This window comes from Chaetodon auriga, chromosome 8 (genome assembly GCF_051107435.1).
Source record: "Chaetodon auriga isolate fChaAug3 chromosome 8, fChaAug3.hap1, whole genome shotgun sequence".
Lineage (NCBI taxonomy): Eukaryota > Metazoa > Chordata > Actinopteri > Chaetodontiformes > Chaetodontidae > Chaetodon > Chaetodon auriga.
The window spans coordinates 12,082,796-12,095,301 of record NC_135081.1 but is presented as its reverse complement, the minus strand read 5'-3'; positions in this window follow the sequence as shown (position 1 = coordinate 12,095,301).

Below are 12,506 nucleotides of genomic sequence, written 5' to 3'. Positions count from 1 at the left end.
GCGAACACAAGTGCTTGGCTGTCCTCTTGCGTGCCCGTCTGTCAGCATCGCTTTGCCGGCTGGACACCTGTACAACTGTAATTTTACACAGGCTAAAAACAAAGACATGCTGCACAGGGGGGCGTGTAAAGAGGGATTATACAGGCGTGTGTTTGTGTGTGTGCTTTCTTTGTGAAGAATTCAGTAAGTGGTGCTGAGTGCCCTCTTCTGAAGGGTAATGTCTGATGGGGAAAATCATCACCCTCCATCTCAGAAGAGTCAGCCTTTCAGGAGGTGAGACTGATGTACTGAACACATGAATGTGACATCTGACACTTCTGAAAAATGTTGCCAGAATATTCAAGAGATGGCCTTTGACCTTGACGGAAAGCTGGGCTGTGACCAGTGTGGGCACTGAAGGACAAAATGACTGAGAATTTTGGCTATTCAACATGCTCTGATTTGTCTGTGTAAGCTTCACTTTCGGTCGTGTCATCAAGCTTCTTGAAATAAAGAAAGAGAAAGAGTGAAACATTGAATAAACAGAGGAGGGACACTAAATAAAGACATAAGCCTGGTTGGGAAAGAAAGAGGAGGTCATGCTTTGGAATGTGACTGGATGATACAGAGCAGGAAGAGGAAACAGATAAACTCCTGCAGGCTGCCTTTGCGCAGACACACACATACACACAATTACCCATGCCCTGTTGTGCTATCGTCAGGGGTCGAGTGTTAGTTGACAGAAACCACTGATCTGCCACAGTGCTAAAACTGTGATAAGGCACTAGGACATTGGTGACCTGTATCTGTATGTGCATTTGTGTGTGCATGTGTGTGTGTGTGAGAGAGAGAGAGAGAAAGATGCACATAAAATGCAAAAGCTCTTCTTTTGAAGGGCATATAGAGGCTGCAGGCTATGATCACTTACATAGTTTCTTTCTTCTTGCTATTATTATTATTCTTTTCATCTCAATCAGTGATTTCTACTATAAATAGAACACTCACTAGATCTCACACCAGACTGTCATGACACTGGTTAAGAACCAGATCTTTCAACAAGCATCACTCTGGTTTCTGACGTACGAAACAACACTGCCAACATCATAGTGTGGCAGGTGTTATGCTTCATAATTTAGTAGGAATAATCCATTATGTATATGATTTGGCTTAAATGATATTCACTGAAGGGCACACCCATTACTTCAGTGGTCCACATGTCTTCTTATGATGGAGGTACTTTCAGATGAAGAACATAAACTAGATTTTGTTTTGAAATTTGGCTAATACAATTAAATACCTTACGATGAGAATGTTATCGAAATTCTCAACTGCAAGAAAGGGAACAAGTCTCCAACTTTTCCTTTAAAACAGTTTTAAATCTACAGTGCAGAAACTTTGTAATTACACAAACACTTTCAACATGCTTTCGACACCACAGGCTTCGCCATACTCCTAGTTGCTGCATCCTACTCTGTCCTACAGTTGCTTCAGGTCTGGCAAGTCAATCATTGCTGGTTGACATTAAATGCATCACTATCAGTGTGCCAGTGTGCGAATGTCACCACAGACACCAGATTTAAAAACTCCCATATATTGCAAAATACAGAGAGATTTACCTGCCGTTCATAGGCTTAATCAGCATCAAGTGAAAATGTTTGTCAAAGGCTTGAATGTAATATAAGTTCATTTATATGTAAAAGTCCCACATTCCAGCTTTAAAGAAGCAACTGTCCACATACATAGATGTGCATGAGCATTCTTATCTATTTCTATTCATGTGTGAGTATCCAAATGATGAGGTATTTAAATGGATTCATGGACTACACTTACACAGCATCACTCTACCTTAGCAGACAAAACACTTTGTCTTTCATTTACCCATTCATACAAACAGACACTCCGATGGCGGCAGAGTTGCTATGCAAGGCACTGGCCTGCCCATCGGGATCAATTTTGGGTTCAGTGTCTTCAGCAACCAGTGTTTTGCTCAAGGACACTTCAGACCCTCTCACCTTCCGTACTGGACTCTCTCAGAGTAATATGCATCACCATTCATTCAAAAGCAGCAACACAGGCAACATGATCGGCCTATCAAAGGAGAGGTTTGGCTCAATTACAGAGGGGACCAACACAAACATTGCACGAACAGATGCAAATGCCAAGCAGACAAGCCTCGGTAGAGAATGAGAGAAGGAATCACAGAGAAACAGAGAGTGAATTCTTTTCTTGACAAGTAGATTGAAAAGATGTAGACAAAAACAAAATTACCCCCCTTTTGATAGGAACAAGTGGTCAGGGAATGCAGGCATGGGTGAAGCGTGGGGGGCATGGGAGGATGAATTTGCAGTCAAATTGGTGAAAGGCTGACATTTCTTGTCTTGAATGTTCTTGGTAAGTTGAGATATGTCCTTCTGTGTCTCCACATCTGTTAACACTGCAACAAATGCATCCGTTTTTTTCTATTTTTCTGTCTCTCTGACTCTCTTGTCATGTCCTGTTCTGTACGGCAGATAATGTTTAGTCTAATTGACCATCTATGGTGATGACAAAGATATCAAAGCAATGGGATTTTGATTTCACGCGCTCTTTTCCTGTTGGACCTCTCTGTCTCTTTCCCTCAGTCATTTCCTCATTTTCTCCAGGGCATCCAGTTCAAATATCTATGGTGGTGGTGACAACCCAGAGGTTAGAGATTATGATTGTAGGGTAGCCACTTCTAATCCTCAGACTTGAGAAATATGAGTGCAGAATGTGAACGAGTAACAAGAATCCCCTCTCTCTTATTGTAACTGACATATTGCTGCTGAGCAAAGCAAACGACCACCAATTAACTAAATGGAGCTGCTCAGTCTAATGCAATCTGTAACGTTGTCTGTCTTGGATATATTAGTGTTGCCACAGCATTGACCTTCATTATAATTTTGAGCAATCAGCCACCACTTAATTGTTTTTTAAATGTTTTTTTTAATGTTCACTTCTGTCAAGTTTAGTTGATTTAATGCATCATCTAAAGATGACCTTTGGTACATATGGTATGACTGATGTTTTACTATGCAATGTGTTTCTGTACGCAGTAGTTGAAAGGACCTTATTTTTTGTAAAGTACAACCACAATAGGCAACAAATACAACACATGGTACATATTTATGTTCTGTATGTGTTACAAGACCATCAAATACTTCAAAATAAGAAATATAAAATGTTGGACATCTTCATGAAACAGCATAATTCAAATTTGAATCATGTATGCTAAAAAATAAACAAATGAGCAAATTTCTTATGATGTAATAAAAAAAGATGTGATATTAAATCACTAATTTGTATGTTGTAAATAGATATTTCTGTCAAGATTTAAGTATGTGTTGTCAGCTACTACATGTGGGATATGTCATACAGGATTTTTTCTGTTGTTGTTGTTGTTGCAGTACTAGCTGTGAGCAAGTGGAGGAGCTCTAGTGATGTTCTTCTGACCACTTGGGAAGATCTCTGGTGAGACCGCAAAGCAAACATTGTGTCTCTCTCAGTGTGTGTATGCATGTGAACATCTACATCTGCATGAATTTGTGTGTGTAAGTCTCCTTACTGTACGTGTATATGTGTATATGTACGTGTAACTGTTGCATGTACAGTATGTGTGTATACCCCTTCATGAATATACACATGCATTTGTGCATATGATTTTGTTTTTGTGTGTTGCAGCATGGGGGCCAAGTGTGGTTTTATGTGTATATTTATGCTTGTTTATTTACAGTTTGTGCATGTCCCCGCATATATTCTGTGCATGTGTGGATGAGAATGTGTATTATGGCACATCAACTAAAAACATGACATGCAGTTGGTTGATTTTGTCAATCTTGCTGAAAGTTTTGTGTGATTGGCTACACTTTTTTGAACTGTACAACATGAGCAATTTCATCACAAACATGTCTCTTGACTGTAGAGCAAGAAAATATCACCAACAGGTAACAACAACATACTGCACATGGCCAAAGGCAGATACTAGCATCAATGAACCATGGGAACTTTGGATTATGTCTGCAGAACTGCAGTAGAACATGTTGGCCAAATTTGCATTTTAAATTAATAGATGTATTAGAAATTTCATGAAACACGGAGTACTCAATAGGCAAACCAGCATGCATATCAAAAGTGGAGGTTATTGGATATATTGGGGTCACATAGTCAGAAATCAATATGAATCTCAGGTGGATTACACTGGGATGGAAGAGGGGAGTTACAGTATTGGTCAGCAAGTAAAAGTCTGAAAGGTCAGGACACTTTTATAGCTTGAGAGGTCAGAAGGTTTTATCAGTAAAGTTTGACTGCTGTGGGTCTTTTGTTTGAAGGTATCTGGATGATGAAGACGAAGCAAAACAGAGAAGAAAAAAAAAAAGAGATTGGAAAGCTGGAGAAGCATTGCAAGTCTGCCAAACTTACCTAACCTGTTCTACCTGGCCACAGACTGCTAGACTTTTCACATTTTACTTTTACAACTCAATAGAGATTTGGGACAGCTTAGCTTTTTACATGAATTAAATATGTTTCTACTTTAACTAAAATCTCTAAATCTCAGAACTGAATCATTAAAATGACTGGAAAGTTAAATCCAGGAAGAGAACTGTTATTATCACCTTATGAACTGCATGAGTCTAAATCTTCTTGCATGTAATACACTAATGCCTGTTGAAGTGCAGCTCAAATAATGTGTGCTATGCATACATGAGAAAAAAAAAAAAGAAATTAATTTGTCCATCATTAAAGAATCAAGTCATGGAGACAAAACTCAAAAACAGACGGCACTTTGACAAAGACTGCAGAGGAAAGTGGGGACGTGAAGGTCAGAGTGTTTGACTCTGTTGACTTTGGGTGACATGTTCCAGAACTTGTAATTATGAGACAGAAAAAGATTAGTCTTGCAGAACCTCTCACAAGTGTTTTATAAAGGAAAACTGAAACGTATGAGAGGATTCTATGCAGTTTTGAAGAGTAAATGCAATTTTCCACTGCGGCTGCATACAATGACATTCAACAGCAGACAGATTATCAAGCAGAAACATCCTTTCTCTACATCTAAAACCCAGCTGTCGTGCAGCCCTTACATGGTGTTAAAACTGTCCCAGCACAATGCTTGACATTGGTCTTGCAGCAAAGAAAACAATGGCCTTACACGCTCCTATCAAACTCTTACTTAAATCCCCCCTTTTACCCTGCTTTCATTCTGTGTCATTCTGCCTTGTATCTGGCCAGGACTTACAAGTCTCCGGCTGTGACATAAGGGATTCCATGTTGTCCACTCCTAACAGATTACACAAGGACACAAGACAAAAGAACAGCAACACGGCCTGTGCATTTATTTGCCTTGGTAAAGAGAGAGGGAAAGAAGGAAAGGAGTGGAGAGGGTGATGGGAGAGGGAGGAAAGGAGAGACTAAAGGGCAAAAAAGAGAGTGGAAGAAAGCAAGAAAAGGGGTTATTTATGGATATGGATATTTATGGACTCAAGAACAGAGAGAGAAAAATACTAAAAGAAGAAGGAGGAAAAGAGGGGAGAAAAGGGGAAGCGTTTCTTTTTACTCTCTCCGGTTATCGCTGGTCCAGGCCGGCATCTTTATTCTACCAGGAGAAAATGCTAATCATCAATCTCAGGCTGCATGCTACGTCTCTGTTTAATAGCTGATAGGGAGTCTCCACAGGCTGCTTTGCTGCTTTGTTTAAAATGACATATAATGGGACTGGGCCTTATCAGTGTCTCAATGCATCCTCTCTCTCCCAGTCTCTCTCGTTCTTTCACTCTCTCTCTCTCTCTGGGATTGGGGTCCAGTGTAAAGGAATAAGGAAAAGCAAGCCACGATTGATTTTGAGCCAGGGATAACTTAATCCATCAATTTAACATAAGTGAATATGCAAAAGTGAAGCGGAGGGGGGACAAATGATGAAAGGATGGGTTTGATATTATTAGTTGCTACGTCCAAAAACCATACTCTCATCTTCAAGGCAAATCCATCACTGCATGTTTTGGTTTTCACCATATTTCAAAATGACAAAGAGGGAGCCAAATCACAATCACAATTCATTGTTGCACACACGAATAAATCTCCTGATGAGAATGCATCACCATCATAACATCATTTAAGATGAATCCCCAGACCTTTGAGGGAAACGCTCACAATGCCCTGTATGTATGTAAGACTACTTCACTACCAGCTCCAGGGTCTGCTGGGAGATATGTTGGTGAAAGACTGTGGTATTTGTTAAATATTGAATAAAACAAAACAACAATTGACTTGGGATGAACTGACTTTTTCGATATTTAACCAAAACCGCAATCTTTCCAGAAGCTTTAACTAAATGTCGTAGAGTCATTGACCACTAGCAGCCCGATGGAGCATTGCTTTTATGTGGGTCTACATGATGCATCTCATGCAGTGGATGTGGACGACACATTCTTGCTAATAGTTTCACTCTATTTCACTCTTCTACAGGTGGTGGTAATGCACTAAGAAATGCAGCAATGGGCAAGCAAAAAGCAGAGAAGAAGAAGAAGAAGAAGAAGAAGAAGAAGAAGAAGAAGAAGAAGACAAGAAGAAGCTGGCAAGTAATGGAAACAAATTAGGTTTTGCAGGAAAAATAGGCTTTGCATATGTTTTATGAAGACTGAACTGCATTCAACTCATTTGTTAGTTTTGGTGAGGAATGCTGAATGTAAACAGAAACTTCTTTTGTTTACAGGAAAGTTTGACAGGGCATCTTTATGGAAGCCCTCACTATTACAACATGTGGGATGGAGGACCAAAGTCCAGACTGTCCTATGCTCTGCACACCATTCACCTTTTTTCATTTTTTTTTTCAAACTTTCAAACCCCCTTTACCATCACTGGACTAACAGAAGCTCTCAACACCCCATACGAGTGTATGATGTCGACGTCTGTATCATGTATCTATCCAAGTTGACCCCAAGTTGTAGAATAACAATTGCGAGAGCTTTGTGGTATCAGCTTGCAATGGATCTGTAAAAAACAGATGTTGTCGAAATGTATAGAAATCAGTTGCAGTTCCAGAGATGGGCACAGACTCAGATGTCAACTAACATCCCTGACATCATCAATAATTTCTGGTTTGTTATATCATATTTTGGCATAGCGGGTGTGGAAAGAGGGTGGAATTACGACAACTTTAACAATATAATGCAGAGCTTTAAAAGGAAGAGACTGGCTGTCTGATGGATAGAGTATTGATTATAGAATCTTAATTTATGAAAGCTCTCTGGTGGTTAGAAACTTCTGTGGTATATTGATGACGCTTTGATGTATCTGCATACTGTATGCGTGCCATAGGGAGAGTAAGAGGGACAGATGGGGACCCACATTTACCCTCCAACAAGGTGTCAATCAATCTGTGAGAATAGCACATATGTTTCTTCAGATCTATAATCTATGAACCTGTAAATATGTATGACTGGCTGATTCCAGAGCATTTCTTCTGCATTTCATTGCTCGCTTCCTGCATTACCGTGAGGCTGCTACTCCGGATGAGTGTTTATAATAAATCACAAACGTTTAGTTATTTCATGCCCTTTTAATGCTCCGTTGACACCATGGTGGATATAATAATCTGATCGTCTAATTTATCTTGCTGGGACTTAAAAAGCAGACTGCCTGGCTGGTCTTAACTGTCCTGAAAAAGTCAATAAACATTGGAGTAAGGTGTTGTTGCCTTTGTGTTTTCATCGAATTAACTGTATCTGTTTGTTTTCGCTGGCCTGAGAGAAATCTCATTCTTGTGAGTGCTTACTTAAGGCCATTTTTCTTTATTGACTCCCTTTTCTTTACAGTTCCAAGCAGAAACAGACTCTATTTAAGTTCCCAAACTATACAGTATAGTTCTTTTAAATTACTGAAGTTTAATTGATGATATAACAAATTCAATTTCTTTTCTTTCTCCAAGATTTTTCAGAAATTCATTTTAGTATCCTCACATTTCAGTGCTGGGGTTTGAAAAAGTTTGGAAACTTGAGCATCGACCCCAGCCAAGTAATGACTCCGAATCAAAATCAAATAATCTCGCTCGATATTTCCATTTCCTCACCGTCATGCACTTACAGGTTGCTGCTGTTTATGGTGGTTTCGGGTCAGCTGCTTGTCTGTCACATGATCAGGAAGGAAGAAAAACATTAACATTGAACATCGGCTGGAGCAGATGAAAGCTCTTGGCCTGACTGTCAGTGCTCTGAGGTGATGAGAGATGTCATTACTTATTCATGAGTCCTAAATGCAGAGCAGAGAGGATGGGCATGGCTGACCCTGAATCGTAGGGGGTGGATTACGTGTGTGTGTGTGTGGCGGGGGGATATTAGATGAAAGCGGTGTGATTGAATCGAACTCAGTGCGCCAGCTGTGACGTTGACTTTATCTACAGGGCCATCGTAGATAAACAAAGAGCATTTATTCAGTCTTTATTTCTAAAACACGTTCTTTGGACATGACCAAACACTCCAAGTTTTTGACACGAAAAGAGGGAGGGTAAAGGGAGTTTGCAGTGTGTGTTGCTGCTGGGGTTCTTTAAGGATATACTGGACTTTGATTAGTGATCTGGATACACACAGTGGTGGACTCAGTATGAAACTAAAAAATGTATACATAAATAAAAAGGGCATCAGCTGCATGTGGTGGAGCACCAATGTGCAGAAAGTCTGGTGCATCTATGTTGAAATGTTGCAAAGCCTGGTTAAGATTACAATTGTTTTCAAGTTCAAAGTCAACTGAACCACTTGGTTAAAGTTACAGCAGAGAAAGGCTGAAGTCAAATGGAGAGAAAAAGTCCATTTCTTCTTCTTTCAACTCAGATCCCCTGCATGAAAGTTGAACCCACTGCACCTCCATCCACCACCCTTACTTTTACATTCTGACTTCCCCCCTCGCTACAGGGCGTGCCGCTTCCTTCATTGGCTCTGAATGTAAATGATGAGGTGCGGAATCATCCCGTATGAATGGAGTTCTTAGGCATATTTGCTGAGTTTAACAGATCACTCTTTGTGTGCTTGTCATTGTTTAATCTAAATAGGCAAAATATACCATTTAGGATAATGAATCTGTCACATATGGAGTCGTTATCAGTACTTTGTTTACTACATTGTTCGTAATTCATCTGTTAGCAGGGACAATTCAAAATAACAATACTGACAACTTTCCTTGTTCCAAGGAATCTCCAACATAAAAAAAAAATGGTAATGTAGGAAAAACACATTCTGATGAATATGTAGGGAATGGGCTGCAGATATGTGCAGACCCACTGCTATGACTGCTTCAGTAAACCTAAAAGTAAGTTCCCTTACAAGCTAAAATTGAAAATTACTTTTGCCCATACCAGCATACAGTCATAAAGGTTAATTATTAACTGAGTGAAAAGGGAGTCACCGTACATCAACACGACCCAGAGTGCACCACTGCAGTCAAAACATATCAAAACAGTTAAAATACTGATTTCAGAAACATTCATTCTTATTTTGCAATCAAATAATTCTGCCTGTAAACATATACATACATATAAGCAGCTAAAGTCGACTGAATACATTTTCGTTGTCTTTACCCGGTGAACACGAGGAGACACCTGTTCCTGTTTTCTCCTGACACTTTGTCTGAACTCTCCGCTCCTCCTCCCTCCTCTGCTGAGTTGAGTTACAGTGGAATGCTTTGGACGGGATACTTTGAGTCAACAGCATCTTTTGTAATCCACAGCCAGTTATCCAGCGACTCGATTTCCTACTGAATACGGCTCTTGTGTGATCAGAGACCTGCACACAGCTGAGGGCGCTACTGTTTCAAAGCAGCTGGAAATAACCTGTCATCGGAAGGGGGAGATGAAGATAATGGATGGGTATTATGGGTTGTATCTGAAAGCTTAGGAACATCATACACACTTAACACATGTGCACACACTCTGTGTGTTTAATTGTGATACCTGAAGAACAGGGTTTGGAAATTCAAGCCAGACAGCTGAACGGGTACAATCATACTTTGTTAACACACACCAAAAGACAAATTGACACAGTGAACTCAACATAATATCCATGAATAATCACTTTGACTGTTACCACTGTGCCCGTACCCAGCCCTCGCAGGTGCAGGGAGCAGTTTGCCGGATTTGACACAGCTGGCCATGGATAAAGAATGTAAACGTAGTCCCAGGCTTGTCGCTAGACAGATGATAGCAGGTAAAAAACAGTGCTGCCCCATGTTCCCAACCTGATTTACAAACTCTGCGCTCTGTTTTCTATCTACCAGACTCCGGAGCAAACAGGCCAAGAGGTTACTCTACAGGAAATGAACTCAATATCACATAACTATTTCTATTTGATAGCGGCGGGTGTAAAATATGCACGGCTGGAATCCGTGGGCCGACCCCGCCACAATATTATTGACTATTCATTTTTCCCTGCTTGTCATTGATGTATGTGGGCAAAGGAATAAGTAATGCATATGTAACATATAACATAGTACACTCCTTTTTAAATATACATTGGCCAAGAGTTAAAGCTGCCCCAGTGATTTTTCCACAGCCCTTATCTGCATTTGCAGGTTGTGCAGATCCATCAATGTTTATGAAGCCGAGGCCAGTGTAATTCTAGCACATTTATCCAGCTGGAACACACACATGCGTGTAGACATACGCATGGAAACATACAGACACAAGCACACACACTTAGAGGGGACTTTTCCATTACCATGAATATCCCTCGCATTGCAGCTATGTTTTTTTTCTTCCTTTTCTTAATATCCAACCCAGACAAAAATCTTGAATTATTTTCAGAGAAAAAAATTCCCAAATATTTTATAGTAGATAAGGCCAAGATATGGCCGAGGGAGGCTCCTGGCTGGGCGTCACTGGAAGATAACTAGCTTTTATTAATGACCTGACAGTGGAACAGGCTAAAGTAATTAGGCTTTCCCCTCTCTCCTTCTCTTCTACCCTCCTTGCCTCTTTCTGCCTCGATAGATGGGTGAGCAAATTTTGGCGATGGTTTGATAACTAAAGCGACACCAGCATCCTTCGGACAACGCAAAAAAAAAAGGAAAAAGAAAAAGAAAAAAGAGCTAAATGAATGAGTGCAGGAAAAAGAGGGATGCCATTGATGTTATCAAAGTTCATTCGATTTGCAGCCGAGAAAGCAAGGCGCCTATCGGTTACACTCACCTGTGAATGGTTAATTGTCCGGCACATGCATATGGGCAAGTCATTAATAACATTTGACTAATGGTGTAATTGTCTCTCTTTCTCTTTCTCTCATTTCCCCACTCTGCTATAAATGAAACAACATTACTGATGCTTTCATATTGTATGTATTCGCCTTAGCTGGTAAGAGTATGACCACAACAAATAAGGTTCACATTCGCAACAACCTGCAGGTTTTAACATTGAACTTTTAAGTTCACTCATACAAAGGCATGTCCACCTACGTCTTTTGTTACATATATTTGTGTAAAGATGTTTTTCACTGGAAATCAATAAGCGTCACTGTTTAGCTTGGCATACTCCAGACCTTCTCTACATCAGAAGTCAGTGGAACAAGCCCACTCAAAGGAGGCTTAGATTCCAGCTTAATTTGAGTGTTTGCTCATTTTAAAAACATTTCAATGTGTAAATCTGACACCATGATATTTTTTAATCTTGTTTTTGGGCTGATTTACCTTCATGTATTTTCAAATCTTTTTAATTACATGCAGATGAACAGTGAACAGCTGTACAACAGGCAACAATATAGTCAAAATTATCATTCATGCTGTTGTGTGCATTTGTGCGCACTGTGATGAGACTTACTTTTACATGCTTTTCTGTCTGAAATAAGAATTTCAACCAAGAGAAAAGAAGGACATAACTCTTTATCAGATGCCACTTGTTGACAAATGAACCTTTACAAAACATTCATTCCATAGTTTGTGTAAAAGTAATATAACATTAACTAGTAACAGCAGAGAGTTGATGCCATCTTTCTTAGCTGTTCATGATGACAGCCGCAGATGACAAAATCACTGGGCACAGAAAATCATAAAACATGCAGCATACAACGTGATGCATTGCTGCAGTTTCAGAATACATTCTCAGCTGAGCTAATAAAAAAAATGGCACATGATAAAATCACCAGACAAAGAATATGTCATATAATTATCTCCTGAAGACACACCACCCCTGTGGGGCAGGTCTCCCTTTTAAAGCCCCATTCGTCTTTTGATCCATTAGTAGAAACATCTGCAGTATCTGTCTATCTCTGGCAGCAGCTGTAGGATGGAGAGGAAGAGTCTGTGATACATTAAGACAGCCAGTTGGTCTGTTAAGTGTTTAAATGTGATGCTATCCATCCCCTGGGTGCTCAAGCAGTGACCGTGAGACTATGTGTGTGTGTGTGTGTGTGTGTGTGTGTGTGTGTGTGTGTGTGTGTGTGTGTGAGAGAGAGAGAGAGAGAGAGAGAGAGAGAGAGAGAGAGAGAGAGTGTAAAACTGTGTGTCTGTGCTGAAAATCTAGCGTGTGTGATCTG